Below are 15821 nucleotides of genomic sequence, written 5' to 3'. Positions count from 1 at the left end.
GAAGCAGGCTCCAGGCTCTGAGCCGTTCGCACAAAACCTTATGCGGTACTTGAACCCGTGAACTGTGAGATCATGACCTAAGCTTGGTTTCAGCTCAGGTCATGATCTTGTGGTTTGTGGGATTGAGCCCCACATTGGGCTCCACACTGACAGCATATAGCCTGCTTGGGATTTTCTCCCTCTCTCTCTGCCACTTCCCTGCTCGTGCATGTGCGTTCTCTCAAAATAAATAAACATTTTAAAAAAGTAAAATGGGACACCTAGATGGCTCAGTTGGTAAAGCATCCGACTTCAGCTCAGACCATGACCTCACGTTTATGGGTTCAAGCCCTGCATCAGGGCTCTACACTGACAGCTTGGGGCCTGGAGCCTGCTTTGATTCTCTGCCTCCCTCTCTCTCAGCCCCTTCCCCACTTGTGCTCTCATGCTCTCTCTATCAAAAATAACTTTAAAAATATTAAATAAAAAATAAAATCAGATCTTAATCTGTATAAATATGGTCTGTGTATTTTTTAAAAATTAAACTTTTATATTGAAATAATTGTAGATACACATTTAGTTGTAGGAAATAATACAGAGATAACCCATGTATTGTTTACTGAATTCTCCTCAATGGTAACATCTTGTAAAACTGTCCAAATGTAACAAGGAAATTGCTTTGATACGGTTCTCTAATCTTTTTCAGATTTCTGAATTTTCATATATTTTTTATTTTAATTTTATTTTCAAATTTTTATTAAATTCCAGTTAGTTAACATAGTGTAATATTAGTTTCAAATGTAGGATTAGTGTCAGATGTAGAATTTAGTGATACGTCACTTACATAAAACACTCAGTGCTCATCACAAGTACCCTCCTTAATACCCATCATCTACTTAACACACCCCATACCCACCAACTCTCCAGTAGCTCTCCAGTAACTCTCATTTTGTTCTGTATATTTTTTTTTTTTTTAAATTTTTTTTAACGTTTTTTATTTATTTTGGGGACAGAGAGAGACAGAGCATGAACGGGGGAGGGGCAGAGAGAGAGGGAGACACAGAATCGGAAACAGGCTCCAGGCTCCGAGCCATCAGCCCAGAGCCTGACGCGGGGCTCGAACTCACGGACCGCGAGATCGTGACCTGGCTGAAGTCGGACGCTTAACCGACTGCGCCACCCAGGCGCCCCTGTTCTGTATATTTAAGAGTCTGTTTCCGGGGCATCTGGGTAGCTCAGTCGGTTAAGCATCTGACTCTTGATTTTATTTTGACTCAGGTCATAATCTCAAGATTTGTGAGATCAAGCCCTACCTCTGTCTCTGGGCTGACAGTGCAGAGCTTGCTTGGGATTCTCTTTCTCCTTCTTTCTCTTCCCCTCCCCTGCTCACTCACTCTCAAATTTAAAAAAATTAGAAAGATGGGGCACATCTGGTCCCCAACCCCCAAAAAGAGTCTGTTTGCAGGTTTGCCTTTCTCTTTTTTTCACCTATGTTTATCTGTTTTGTTTCTTAATTTCCACATATGAGTGAAATCATACGGTATTTGTCTTTCTCTGACTTACTTTGCTTAGCGTAATACCCTCTAGTTCCATCCATGTTGTTGCAAATGGCAAGACTTCATTCTTTTTTATGGGTAATATTCCATCTCTTTTTTATCCACTTATCAGTTGATGGACATTTGGGCTTTTTCCATAATTTGGCTCTTGTTGATAATGCTGCTATAAACATCAGCGTGCATGTATCCTTTTGAATCACTGTTTTTGTATCCTTTGGATAAATACCTAATAGTGCAGTTGGCTGGATCATAGGATGGTTCTATTTATATATTTTTTTGTTTTAAGTTTATTTATTTATTTTGAGAGAGACAGAGACAGCATGAGCGGAGGTGGGGTAGAGAGAGAGGGAGTGAGAGAATCCCAGGCAGGCTCCACACTGACAGCACAGAGCCCAATGCAAGGCTCAAACTCACAGAACCTGAGAGTTTATGACCTGAGCTGAAACCGAGAGTTGGACGCTCAACCAACTGAGCTACCCAGGCACCCCAAGATAGTTTTATTTTTAACTTTCTGAGGAACCTTCACACTGTTTTTCCAAGTGGCTATACCATTTTTCATTCCACAGTGTAAGAGGTTTCCCCTTTCTCTCCATCCTTGCCAACACCAGTTGTTACCTGTGTTGTTAATTTTAGCCTTTCTGACTGGCATGAGGTGATACCTCATCATAGTTTTGATTTCTGTTTCCCTGATGATGCGTGATTTTGAGCATCTTTTCATGTGTCTGTTAGCCATTTGTATGTCTTCTTTGGAAAGAATTTCTATTCAGGCCTTCTGCCCATTTTTTAACAGGATTATTTGTTTTCTTGGGTGTTGGGTTTTATAAGTTCTTTATATATTTTATTTTATTTTTAAAAAATATTTATTTTCGGGAGAGCACAAATCAGGAGGGGCAGAGAGAGGGGGACAGTGGATCCGAAGCAGGCTTTGCACTGACAGGCTGGCAGCAGCAAGCCTGATGTGGGGCTCAAACTCATGAATCGCAAGATCATGACCTGAGCCGAAGTCGGACACTCAAGTGACTGAGCCACCCAGGTACCCCAGTTCTAACCCTTTATCAGGTATGTTATTTGCAAATACTGTATCTTCTCTCATTGCAGAGGTTTGTTTTGTTATGCAGAAGGTTTTTATCTTGATGAAGTCCCAACACTTTATTTTTGCTTTTGTTTTCCTTGCCTCAAGAGATGTATCTAGTAAGAAGTTGCTACAGCCTGGCCCCTGTCAAAGAGGTTACTGTTTGTGTACTCCTCTAGGACTTTGATGGTTTCCTCTCCCACACAAAGGTAGGTCTTTCATCCATTTTGAATTTATTTTTTTGTATGGTATAAGAAAGTGGCCAGTGTCATTCTTCTGCCTGTTGCTGTCCAGTTTTCCCAACCCCATTTGTTGAAGAGAGTGTCTTATTCCCATGGGATATTCTTTCCAGCTTTGTGGAAGATCAGTTGACCATATAGTTGTGAGTTCATTTCTGGGTTTTCTATTGTTCCATTGATGTATGTGTTTATTTTTGTGCCAATTCCATACTGTCTTGATCACTACAGGTTTCTTTTTTTTAAAAAAAAAATTTTTTTTAATGTTTATTTATTTTTGAGACAGAGAGAGACAGAGCATGAATGGGGAGGATCAGAGAGAGGGAGACACAGAATCCGAAACAGGCCCCAGGCTCCGAGCTGTCAGCACAGAGCCCGACGCGGGGCTCGAACTCGCGGACCGCGAGATCATGACCTGAGCCGAAGTTGGCCGCTTAACCGACTGAGCCACCCAAGCGCCCCGATCACTACAGGTTTCTAATATAGCTTGAAGTCCAGAATTGTGATGCCTCGAGCTTAGCTTTTCTTTTTCAAGATTTCTTTGGCTATCTGGGGTCTTTTGTGGCTCTATATAAATTTAAGGATTGTTCTAGCTATGTGAAAAATGCTGGTGGTGTTTTGATAGGTGTTATATGAAATGTGTAGATTGCTTTGGGTAGTATAGACATTTTAACAATATTTGTTGTAATCCATGAATGTGGAATGTTTTTTCATTTCTTTTTTTTATTTTAAAAGGTTTCTTTCTTTTTTAATTTATTTTGAGAGAAACAGTGTGCCAGCAGGGGAGAGGGGCAGAGAGAGAGGGAGAGAGAGAATCTTAAGCAGGCTCAATGCTCAGCAACAAACCCAATGTGGGGCTCAAAATGTGGGGCTCAATCCTACAACTGTGAGATCATGACCTGAGCAAAAATCAAGAGTTGGGCGCCCAGCTGACAGCCACCCAGGTGCTCCTGTTTTTTTATTTCTTTGTGTCATTTTCAGTTTCTTTCATCAGTGTTTTATAGTTTTCAGAGTACAGGTCTTTCACCTCTTTGGTTAGGTTGATTTCTGGGTATCTTATTATTTTTCGTGCAATTCTAAATGGGATTGGTTCCTTGATTTCTCTTTCTGCTGCTTTATTATTGATGAATAGAAGTGCAACAGATATCCGTATGTTGATTTTGTATCCTGTGACTTTAATTAATTCGTGTTATCAGTTCTAGTAATTTTTTGGAGTTTTTTGGGTTTTCCGCATAGAGTATCATGTCATCTGCAAATGGTGAAAGTTTGACTTCTTTTCTTGCTGATTTGGATGATTTTTATTTCTTTTCTCTGATTGTTGTGTTTAGAACTTCCAGCACTATGTTAAATAACAGTGGTTAGATTGGACATCCTTGTCTTGCTCGTGACAATAGAGGAAAACCTCTTAGTTTTTGCACATTGAAGATGATATTAGCTGTGGGTACTTTGTAAATGACCTTTATTATGTTGAGGTGTGTTCCTTCTATCCCTACTTTCTTGAGGGTTTTTTTTTAAAAAGAAACGATGCTGTATTTTGTCAAATGCTAGGTTGACTAATTTGTTGGCATATAATTTTTCATAATATTTTCTTGTAGTTGTTTTTCTGTGGTGTTGGTTGTTCTTTTGTCTCTCTCATTTGTGATTTATTTATTTGGGTCCTCTTTTTGATAAATCTGGCTAGGGGTTTATTGATTTTATTAATGTTTTGAAGGAACCAGCTCCTGGTTTCATTAATCCGTTCTACTGTTTTTGTTAGTTTGTTTTTTAGTTTTTGTATCATTTATTTCTGCTCTAATTTTTATTTCTCCTCTGCTGTCTATATGCTTTGTTTTTTGTTCTTTTTCTTGCTCCTTCAGGTGTAAGGTTAGGTTGTGTATTAAGATTTTTCTTACTTCTTGAGGTAGGCCTGAATTGTTAAATACTTCCCTCTTATGACTGTTTTTGCTGTATCCAAAAGATTTTGGACCAGTGTGATTTTATTTTCATTTGTTTCCACAGTTTTTTTATTTCTTTTTTATTTTCCTGGTTGACCTATTGTCTACTCACATGTCGTTTAACCTCCATGTATTTGTGCTCTTTTCAAATTTTTTCCTTGTGCTTGACTTCAAGTTTCATAGTGTTGTGGTCAGGAAAGATGAATGGTATGATCTCAGTCTTTTTGTACTTTTTGAGGCCTGATTTGTGACCTAGTATGTGATCTATTCTGGAAAATATCTCATATGTACTTGAAAAGAATGTGTATTTTGCTGCTTTAGGATGGAATGTTCTGAATATATCTATTAAGTCCATCTGGTCCAGTTTGTCATTCAGAGCCATTGTTTCCTTGTTGATTTTCTGCTTAGATGATTTGTCCATTGATGTAAGTGGGATGTTAAAGTCCACTGCTCTTATTATTATGAATGATGTTCCTTTATGCTTGTTAATTGTTTTATATATTTGGGTGGTTCCAAGTTAGTGGCATAAATATTTACAATTGTTAGATGTTCTTGTTGGATAGACCCCTTTATTACAATATAGTGCCCTTTTTCATCTTATGTTACGATCTTTGGTTTAAAATCTAGTTTGTCTAGTAGAAGTATTGCTACTCTGGCTTTCTTTTGGCATCATCTGCATGGCAAATGTTTCTCCATTTCTTCACTTTCAATCTGTACTTGTCCTTAGGTCTAAAATGAGTCTCTTGTAGGCAGCCTATAGGTGGGTCTTGCTTTTATTTTATCCATTTTTACACCCCGTGTCTTTTGTTTGGAGCATTTAGTTCATTTACATTCAGAGTAATTATTGATAGATATGAATGTAGTGCCATTTTATTACTTGTTTTTACATTGGTTTTGGAGATTTTATCTTTCTTTCTTTCTAATTTTTGTTGCTTTTGGTCTTCCTTTGTACTTAAAGAGTCCCCTTTAATATTTTTTTGCAGGGCTGGTTTAGTGGTCACAACGTTCTTTAGTTTTTGGTTGTCTAGGAAACTTTCTTTCTCCTTCTATTCTGAATGGTACCCTTGCTGGATAGAGTGTTCCTGGTTGCAGATTTTTCCCATTCAGCACATTGAAAAATCATGCCACTCCTTTCTGGCTCACAAAGTTTCTTTGGAAAGATCTGCAGTTAACCTTATGGGTTTCCTTTTGTAAGTTAGGGACTTTTGTCTAGCTGCTTTTAGGATTTTTCCTTTATCACCATATTTTGCAAATTTAACTACAATATGTCTTGGTGTTGGCCTGCTTTTTTAAATTTTGTTGGGAGTTCTTTGTGTCTCCTGGATTTGGATGTCTGTTTCCTTCCCCAGACTAGGGACGTTTTAAACTATTTCCTCAAATAAACTTTCTACCCTTTTTTTTTGTCTTCTTCTGGGGCTCCTATGATATGAATGTTACTATGTTTGATGGAGTCACTGAGTTCCCTGAGTCTACTCTCATGATCTGTCATCCATCTTTCTTTCGTTCAGCTTCATTATTTTTCATAATTCTGTCTTCTATATCACTTATTTGTTCCTCTGCTTCTTGCGTCCTTGTGGCCATTACAACAGTTGCTTTCGAATGTCAGTTATATTTTTCATTTCTGCCTGATTTTTTAAATTCTTTTATCTCGGTTGTAAGGATCTCCCTAATGTCCCCTATGCTTTTCTCAAGCTCAGCAAGTATCTTTATGATATTTGTTTTAAATTTTCTATTAGACATATTACTTATATCTGTTTTGATTAGATCTCTGTGACCTTTTCTGGTCTTTCTTTTGGGATGGATTTCTCCATCTTGGCATTTTGTCTAGGCCACTGTCTTCTGTGTGTTAGAAAAGCCTGTTATGTTTCCTGGTCCTGAAAATAATGGCTTTATGAAGAAAATGTCATGTAGTGTCCAGGGCCTGGCACTTTAGGGAATGTCTCTAGTAAATGCTGCATGCACTCTGGTGCTGTGTTTTGGCCGCTCTATCCCTCAGGTCATTCTTCTGTAGTGGTTCTCCTTGCCTTCAGTGGGCAGTGTTTGGACCTTGGGCAGAGTGTGGTGGGTTTTAATTAGGTATGCTCTGGTCTTGTTAAATGAGCCCTGATGCTACTTCCACTAGAACTGAAGCCTTGCCGAACTCTGTGGTTGGTAGACTTGGTGTGTTGGGAGTTTCTGTTGGACTTTTGGGATAGGAGCCTGCTGTGCTGGTCATTAGGCACACTTGTTGGAGTAAAACAGTACCAGCAGAGTGTGGGGGAAGGCAGGAGGATGGGTGGGATTTGGTATAAGCAGTTTAGGCAGCCAGTGTTGGTGCTGTGCTATTTACTGAAGTTGGTTCATGCTGATGGATGGGGGAGAGAAATGGCTCCAGTCAGCATTTTGTCCTCAGAGGGAGAGTTCGTGCTCGCTGCTCTAGGGAAGCACTCCAGAAAGAGCAAATAATTTTCCCTCCTGTGTTCCAAGTGTTTTTCAGATCACTGTTTTCACACTGTCTATCTTTAGGTTTGCCTGCCTGGAGCAGTGCAGTGCACTTTGGGCTCTATTACATGCAAGTCTGCTGACTTTTAAAACTCCAAACTTTAGGAACTTGGTGTGGCAGGGACATGTGCTGATCTTCTGGGGAAGGGTCTCTCCACACTGGGACTGATGAAGGTTTGACAGAGAAAGGCAGTCACACCAGAGTGTAAGGGTGTGGGATTTGGAGCAAAGCAGGCAGGCTCAGAGGTGTCTCTGCATCTATGCTGAAGGGTGGGGGAGGGAAATAGCGCTGGCTGGCTCTTTTGTCCCCTGAGAGGTAATGCCACCTCTCACAGATGTGCTCTAAGAACAGCGAGACTGTGCACCATAGGTGATCCTCAGATAACACCGTGTGCCTCAGGGTTGCCTATCTGCCTTTTCTTCAGGAGTAGGGCAGTAAGGTACCCTCAGGTCTCTGTCCCAGCCAAGTCCATGGACCTCTGAAACTCCATCCTTTAACCCCCACTGATTTAAAAAACTCATGAAAATCAGCCTCTTGGGTTTAGTAGCCAATAGCTTTGGAGAAGTGTTCTCCTTGTGCATATACCTGTGTACTCCACTCTTCTCTCACCTTCCTCCACAATCAGCACTCCCTCCCCTCTGCTGCACCCATGATCCATTTCTCCCTAAAACTGGGTGTTGGCACTTCCTACTTTCCCCAACATGGGCTCTTCTCTTTCTCTGGTTGTGTAATTTTTTCTGTCAGTTCTCAGGTCGATTTCTTGGGTATTCAGAATGATTTGATAATGATCTAGCTGAGTTCAAGGGATGAGGCAAGCCTAGGGTCCCCCTACAATGCTGCCATTTTAGCTTTTTCTTTTTTCCCAGTTCTCATATTTTAAAAATATTGCCAATCTGGTTGGTGAGGAATGGCATTACAGTGTTTTTTAAATTTGTATTTTTAAAAATTTTGAGTTTAAAGTTTTTCTTATATTTAAGTATCATTTTTATAGGCTTTTCTTTTTCAAGTAATTGCTTCTTTTTCCATTTACCTGTTAGATTTTTGATACTTTTTCCTGCAATTTTAAAGATTTCTTTATATATTTAATAGGATATAACCCTTTGTGGAGATAAATTGCAAATATTTTCCCCGGGTTTGTTAGTTACCTTTCTTCCTTTTTCTTTCAATTTAGATATAATTTACAAATAAATTAAAATTGACAGTAATTTATTCACTTGTTGAAGGGTTTTTTTGGTGATGAATAAAGCCTCTGAATATTTGCATACCAGTTTTGGTATAGATATTTATTTTTATTTTTGTCTTAGGTAAATACCTAAGAGTAGGATTACTAACTCCTACGGTAAGAGTATATCTAACTTTACAAGAGACTACCAAATGATTTTCTAAAAAAGCTTTACCGTTTTATATTCCCACCTGAAATGTATGAGTTTCCAGATGTTCTACATTCTCACCAGCATTTCATAGTGTTAAAAAAAGCCATGTTAATAGGTGTTTAGTAGTATCTTCTTGTTGTAGACTCTAAGTCTAAAGTTCTCTTTTGGCCAGCAAAAGAGCAGGATGCAGGATTAAAGCGAGAGATGGCTAATGTCTGGGAAGAGACAAGAGCCCTGAATGAGGGTCCTTGCCCCGTATTTATTCAGATCAGAAGGCTTACAAATGTGGTGGACATGCATAAAGAGACAAACTGGGAGCATTAACTTGGGGACGTGAGGGGAAAGGGGGGTTTTGAAGGTACACAGTGTTTGGAGTTTGGGTCAATATAAAGCAAAATCCTGGTGCTGGGCAGATGGGCGGGTCGTTGTTAATGGCAGACCGGAGGTGCGGTGTCTGTTTGACTTAGCTAGCCTAGGGGATGAGACAGATAGGGGAAATAACCTCAGGGTTAACAAGGCACCTTGTCTTTTTTTAACCATCTCCACACTGGGCTGCTTCACCTGCAGCACAGCCGTCTTTAGCCCAATTTGCCTGTTTACCTAACTTGGTCCTTTCTTCCTGTGAAAGCAGCTTTCTGCTATAGTACTAAATTTGGGGTGCTTCCACCCTGAATGTATAATCTTATTTATTTCATATACCTATGTATTGGACACCTTTGTGCCCCTATATTTGGGCCTTTGCCCCTCCCTCTCTATTCTGGGGGCTCTGCACCCCTTTCTATTTTGGGGTATCTTTGTATCCCCTCTCTATTCTGGGGTGCATTTGCTCCTCCATGTTCTTGCGGTGCCAATCTGGTTTACCCAAACTTGGGTGTGAGCATTCTATGGCTTTGTATTTCTTTATGCCTTGTTAACCCGTTGGTGTAAGCCTGGGGGATTCCTAAGCCTATCCCCCACATCTTGTCATTTTAATTTGCATTTCCCTAATAACTATGATGTTGAGTATTTTTTCATGTGTTTTTGACATTTATATCTTTGGTGAAATGCCTGGTCAGAATTTTTGTCCTTTTTAAATTGTGGTGCTTCTCTTAGTATTGAGATAGAATTTTTTTTATATTTTCTATATATAAATCCTTTGTCAGCTGTATGTATTGTGAATATTTTCTCCCATTCCCTGGTGTGCCTTTTGGTTTACTTAAGTATGTTATTAAGAGATCAGAATTTTTCTGGTGAAATCTATTTCATAAATTTTTTTTCTTTTTGGTATGTACTTTATGTTTTTTATCTAAGGAGTATTATGCCAAAGTATGGAAAATACTGTATGTTTTTTTTCTAGTTTTATCATTTTATTTCTTACATTTAGGTCTTTTAGTCTATTAAAGGTAATTTAACTTACTCTAATTAATTTTACTTATAAAACAGTTTTCAACTTACAGAAAAATTGAGCAAATAGTACAGAGAGTTCCCATAATACTACTCCTCGGCGCCCCCCCCCCCCCCAATCATACACAGTTTGCCCATCTTCATTAGTGTGGTACATTTGTTATAATAAATGAACTAATAGTCATATTATCATTAACTGTAGTCTGTAGTTTATATTAAGGTTCACTCTTTGTGTCCTACAGTTCTAAGGGTCTTGACAGATGTGTGATGTCATGTATCTAACATTGTAATATTACACGGAATAGTTTCCCCTGTGCACCATCTATTTATCCCTTCGTTTCCTCTGCCCTCACCCAAGTCTCTAGCAACCACTGATCCTTTTGTCTCTATAGTTTTTCCTTTTCCATATCATATTGTCTGAATTACATAGTACGTAGCCTTTTCAGATTGGTTTCTTTCACTTAGCAATGTGCTTTTATAGTCCCTCCATGTCTATTCATGGTTTGATTGCTCATTTCTTTTTAGTGCAGAATAATAATCCATTGTCTGGATGTACCATAGTTTCTTTACCATTCATCTACTGAAAAACATCTTAGTTCCTTCTAATTTTTGGCAATTGATGTATTATTAATTAAACCCGTACCTTTATGAATAAAACTGCTATAAACATCCTTGTTCAGGTTGGTGTGTAGACATAAATTTTCAGTTCTTTGGGGTAAATACCAAGAAGTGTGATTGCTTAATTGTATGTTTAGTTTTGTAATAACTGTCAAACTATCTTCTGTAGTGGCTGTGGTAATTTTGCATCTCACTAGCAATGAATGAGTTTCTGTTGCTCTTTGTCCTTGCTAGCATTTGGTATTACCAAGTTTTGTTTGTTTTGGGGGTTTTTTGATTTTTGTTTTTTGTTTTTCTATTTTAGCCATTTTGATAGGTGTGTAGTGGGGTTTCATTGTTTTAGTTTATAGTTCTCTTATCACATATGTTGCACATCTTTTCATCTCCTTATTTTCTTTGGGTGACTATTCAGATTTTTTTTTTTGACTAGGTTTCTTATTTCCTAATTGTTGAATTTTATGAGTGTTTGTATATTTTGGATACAAGTCCTTTATCTGATATGCGTTTTGCAAAATTTTCTCTTAGTCTGTGGATTGTCTTTTCAGTTTCTTTTACAAAGCAGTATAACCTATCAGTTATTTCTTTCATGGATCATGCTTTTGGTGTATCAAAATTGTACTTAAAGGAAATATTTAAGACAATTATGGTATATATGGGGGAGGGTGAAGGGTCATAAAGGAAGGGTGGTTTCTACACTTGATTTGAACTAGTAAAATGTTGACAGTAATAGTGATATATATAGAGAGCAGTCCCTAAAAAGCCATATAAAAAACATACTCAGAAACAGAAGAGATAAACCAGAATTCCAAAAGAAATGTTAAAGTAACCCACAGAGAGGCAGGTTAAAAGAAAAAGAAAAAAGAATACCAAGAGAACAAAGGAAAAATAAAATGCCAGATGTAAGCACTAATACATTAGATTTAAATGGTCTGACTGTACCACTTAGAAGAGACTGTCAGAATATTGTAATAGCTGTGACCCAATTATATGTGTTAATAAGAAACTCACTTCAAATATGATTATACAGGCAGATTGAGGGTACAAATGTAGGCAGAGTATGCCATGCAAACCTTAATCAAAGGAAAGCAGTAGTGACTATTTCTTAAAAAAATTTTATTGTTAAGTAATCTCTACATCCAACATGCTGCTTTGAACTTATAACCCCGAGATCAAGAGTCACATGCTCTACTGACTTGAGCCAGCCAGGTGCCCCAGTAGTAACTATTTTAATATTGATTAAGTAGGCTTTAGACAAAAAAAAAAAAAAAAAAAAAAAAAAAAAAAAAAAAAAAATTGCTAAAGGGGACGATACTTTGTAAAGATAAAATTCACTTAGATTATATGACAGTCCTAAAGTATATGTACCAAGCAATAGAACTGTAAGACTTAAGCAATCTTTTCACAATTGGCAGAACAGTAAGACAGAATATCAGTAAGTATATAGGAGAACTCAATAGTGTTGTAAACCAATAAGATTTAAGTGGCATTTATAGAATATTTTACCTAATAAATGAAGAATATACATTATTATTTTTTAATTAATAAGGGTTCATTTTTTTAAAGTTTTAAGTTTACAGAAAAATTGAGAAAATGCAGATGGTTCCTATATATCCTTCACAACCCCTCCCCCATAAAACCAGTTTTCTGTATTACTATCGTGTATTGGTATGGTACATTTATCACAATTGAACCAATATTGATGTATTATTAACTAAGATCTATAGGTTGCATTAGGGTTCACTCTATACATATTTGTTTTTGTCAAATGTTAAATTATAATATCACATTACAGTATCACAGAGTAGTCACACTACTGTAAAAATCCCCTGTACTCCCAACTTTTCATCCATCCCTCCCTTCAAACTCCAAACAACTACTGTATTTTACTCTCCTTATTTTTGTGCCTTTTCCAGAATGTCATACAGTTGGAATCATATATTATGATTATGATTATGATTAGCCTTTTCACTTTATTTCTTCACTTAGCAACATGCGTTTAAGGTTCCTCTATGTCTTCCTGGCTTGTTAGTTCATTTCTTTTTATTGCTGAATAGTAAATACATACTGTTTTGTAGTATTTTCTGTACTCTTTGGACCAAATATCAGCCATGAAACAAACCTCAACAAATTTGAAATAATTTAAATCATACTTAGTGTGTTCTGACTTTAATAGAATCAAACTGAAAATTCAAAGTAGAAAAACAACAAGGGACTTTCTAACTACTTGGATATTAAACGTCTCTTTTAAATAATCCGTGGGTCAAAGATAAAGTCTCAAGGAGGAAAATTTTATATATATGCATCTGAAAGAAAATGTAAGCACAGCTACCAAAATATGTGAGACAAAGTATTAAAGCATGGTATGGAGAAGAATTTATATCACTAAATACTTTTGTTAGAAATGAGGAAAGTTCTCAATTCCATAATTTACTTCCCACTTCAATAAAGTAAAAACGGGGGTGGGGTAGGGGAAGGAGTATAATTAATCCCAAACCAGCAAAAGGAAGGAAATTAATGAATTTGAGAGTAGAAAACAATAGAGAAATCAGTGAAACAAAAAATAACGTTGGTAAACTTCTTGGAAGTATAACAAAGATAAAGAAGACAAGTCACAGTATCAGGAAAGATCCTATAGCCCTTGAAAAGATAAGGGCATAATATGAATGAGTTTATACTCATAAATTAATCACCTTAGAACTTAAAGACCAGTTCTTCAAAATCAACAAACTACTTAATCTAAACCACAATTAAAAAAAATTTTTTAATGTTTTTTTTGAGAGAGTGAGAGAAAGACAGAGTGAGAGCAGGGGAGGAACAGAGAGAGAGGGAGATGCAGAATCTGAAGCAGGCTCCAGGCTGTGAGCTGTCAGCACAGAGCCTGACATGGGGCTCGAACCCACAAACCATGAGATCATGACCTGAGCCGAAGTTGGACACCTAACCGACTGAGCCACCCAGGCGCCTCTTTTTAAAAATTTTTTTTAAATCTTTATTTATTTTTGAGAGAATCTAAACCACAATTAAATGCACAACTTGAATAGTCCCATAGCCATTAAGGAAATTGAATGTGTAATTTGAAAGATTCTAAATAGAAATCTTAAGACCCAGGTGATTTCAATGTTATATACTGCAAATTATTTAAGAATAATTAAAATCAACTTTATGTAATCTCACCGAAAAAAATAGAACTCATTTTGACCCTAATATTACCCTAATATGAAAACCATTCAAAGTTAGTACAAAATCCCCACAAAAGTCCAGACCAATGTCTTTCACTACCTTAGACCCAAAATAGTTTTGACATATTAGCAAATTGAATCTAGTCCTGTATGAGAAGAATTATACACCATGACCAGTGGAATTTTCCCAGGTATGCAAGGCTGGTTTAGCATTTGAAAATCAATCAGTATAATGCACCTTAATAACAAATCATGTGATTATATTAATTGATGCCAAAAAGGCATATGACAAAATCAAATGCCCATTTGTGATAACTTTCAGAAAATCAGGAATATAGCGTAACTCTGTTGACTTGATAAAGAGCATCTATAAAAAAACCCACAGGTAACATCATATATAATGATGAAAGATTGAATACAAAACCCTTGGGTCAGGAAAACGGAAAGAATGTTACTCTTACCTCTCTTACTCAGCATAGTACCAAAAGTTCAAGCCATAGGAAGGCAAGAAAATGAAATAAAAGGTATCCTAATTAAAAAGAAAGAAATTTGTCCCAGGGTGCCTGGGTGGCTCAATTGGTTGAGCGTCCGACTTTGGCTCAGGTCATGATCTCGCGGTTCATGAATTCGAGCCCCACTTCGGGCTCTGTGCTGACAGCTCAGAGCCTGGAGCCTGCTTCAGATTCTGTGTCTCCCTCTCTCTCTGCCCCTTCCCTGCTCATGCTCTCTGAAAAATGAATAAATGTTAAAAAAAAATTAAAAAAAAAAAAGAAATTTGTCCCTATTTGCAGATAATATGTTTGTATATGTAAAAATTTTCAGAGTCTACAAAAAAGCCCCCCAAACTCCTTAGAATTAGTGATTTTAGCAATGTCACAGGCTCTAAGATCAATACACAGAATCAGTCATATTTCTGTATATTATTGATTTATATATGAAAATCAAAATTTATAAATACAATTTATAGCTACTCTAAGGAAATATAATACTTAGGTATAAACTTAATGAAACATGTATAGGATCTGTATTCCAGAAATTATATTTAAATCCTAGGGTGTTTTTGTAGATATAGACAAGCTTATTCTAAAATTTGTATGAAAAAGTAAAGACCCTAGAATAGTTAAAACAATCTTGAAAAAGACTAAATTGTTGGAATCATTCTACTCGTTATTAATGCCTACTGTATATCTAGAATAATCAAGGTATTATACTGTATATCTAGAATAATCAAGGTAGTATTGTACTAGTAAAGGGATGGACACACATCTCAATGTAACAAAATTGAGAAATGAGAAATAGACACAATTATGCTCAACTGATTTTGACAAAAACAGAAAAAGTTCAGTAGGGAAAGAGAGCCTTTCAACAATGGTACTTGAGCAACTGGACATCCAAAGGGGAGAAAAAAGACTCTTGACCTGAATTTTATACCTTATACAAAAATGAACTGAAAACAAATTATAGCCTTCAGTATAAAATGTAAAACTTAAAACTGTAAAACTTCTAGAAGAAAATAGGAGAAATTCTTCAGAATCTTGGCGTAGACAAGGAGTTCATATACTTCAAAAGCATGACCCATAAAAGGAAAAATTGATGAATAAAACCTTGTGAAAATTAAAAACTCTTATTCTGCTGAAGACGCTGGGTAAGAGGTTATAAAGAAAAGCTACAGAGTGGCAGAATTTATTTGTAAACCATGTTATCTTGCGTGTAAATACTAGCATTTACAATACATAAAAAAATTAGAGAATAGTAAAAACAGACCACCAATCCAATTAGAACATGGACAAAAGACATGAAGGGATATTTCAAGGCGGAAGATATGCAGATGGCACATTAGAAAAGGAAGAGCTGGGGGCGCCTGGGTGGCTCTGCCGGCTGAGCGTCCGACTTCGGCTCAGGTCATGATCTCACCGTCCATGAGTTCAAGCCCCACGTCGGGCTCTGTGCTGACAGCGCGGAGCCTGGAGCCTGCTTCGGATTCTGTGTCTCCCCCTCTCTCTGACCCT

General features: G+C 37.1%; 1 long non-coding RNA gene across 4 annotated transcripts in view; it reads left to right on the top strand.

Annotated features, from left to right (window-relative positions):
• The first annotated feature begins 1176 nt into the window (after positions 1–1176).
• The window catches only part of LOC109260315 (uncharacterized), a 66502-nt gene continuing 51857 nt past the window's right edge, over positions 1177–15821 (top strand). For all 4 annotated transcript variants that reach the window (XR_008418219.1, XR_008418221.1, XR_008418218.1 and 1 more), the window contains exon 1: positions 1177–2816. This is a non-coding gene — a long non-coding RNA (uncharacterized LOC109260315). The remainder of the gene's footprint in view (positions 2817–15821) is intronic.

This window comes from Panthera pardus, unplaced genomic scaffold (genome assembly GCF_024362965.1).
Source record: "Panthera pardus isolate Hobbes unplaced genomic scaffold, ASM2436296v1 HiC_scaffold_27, whole genome shotgun sequence".
Lineage (NCBI taxonomy): Eukaryota > Metazoa > Chordata > Mammalia > Carnivora > Felidae > Panthera > Panthera pardus.
Note: the sequence above shows the minus strand (reverse complement) of the source record. Positions and strands in the feature narration are given on the sequence as shown.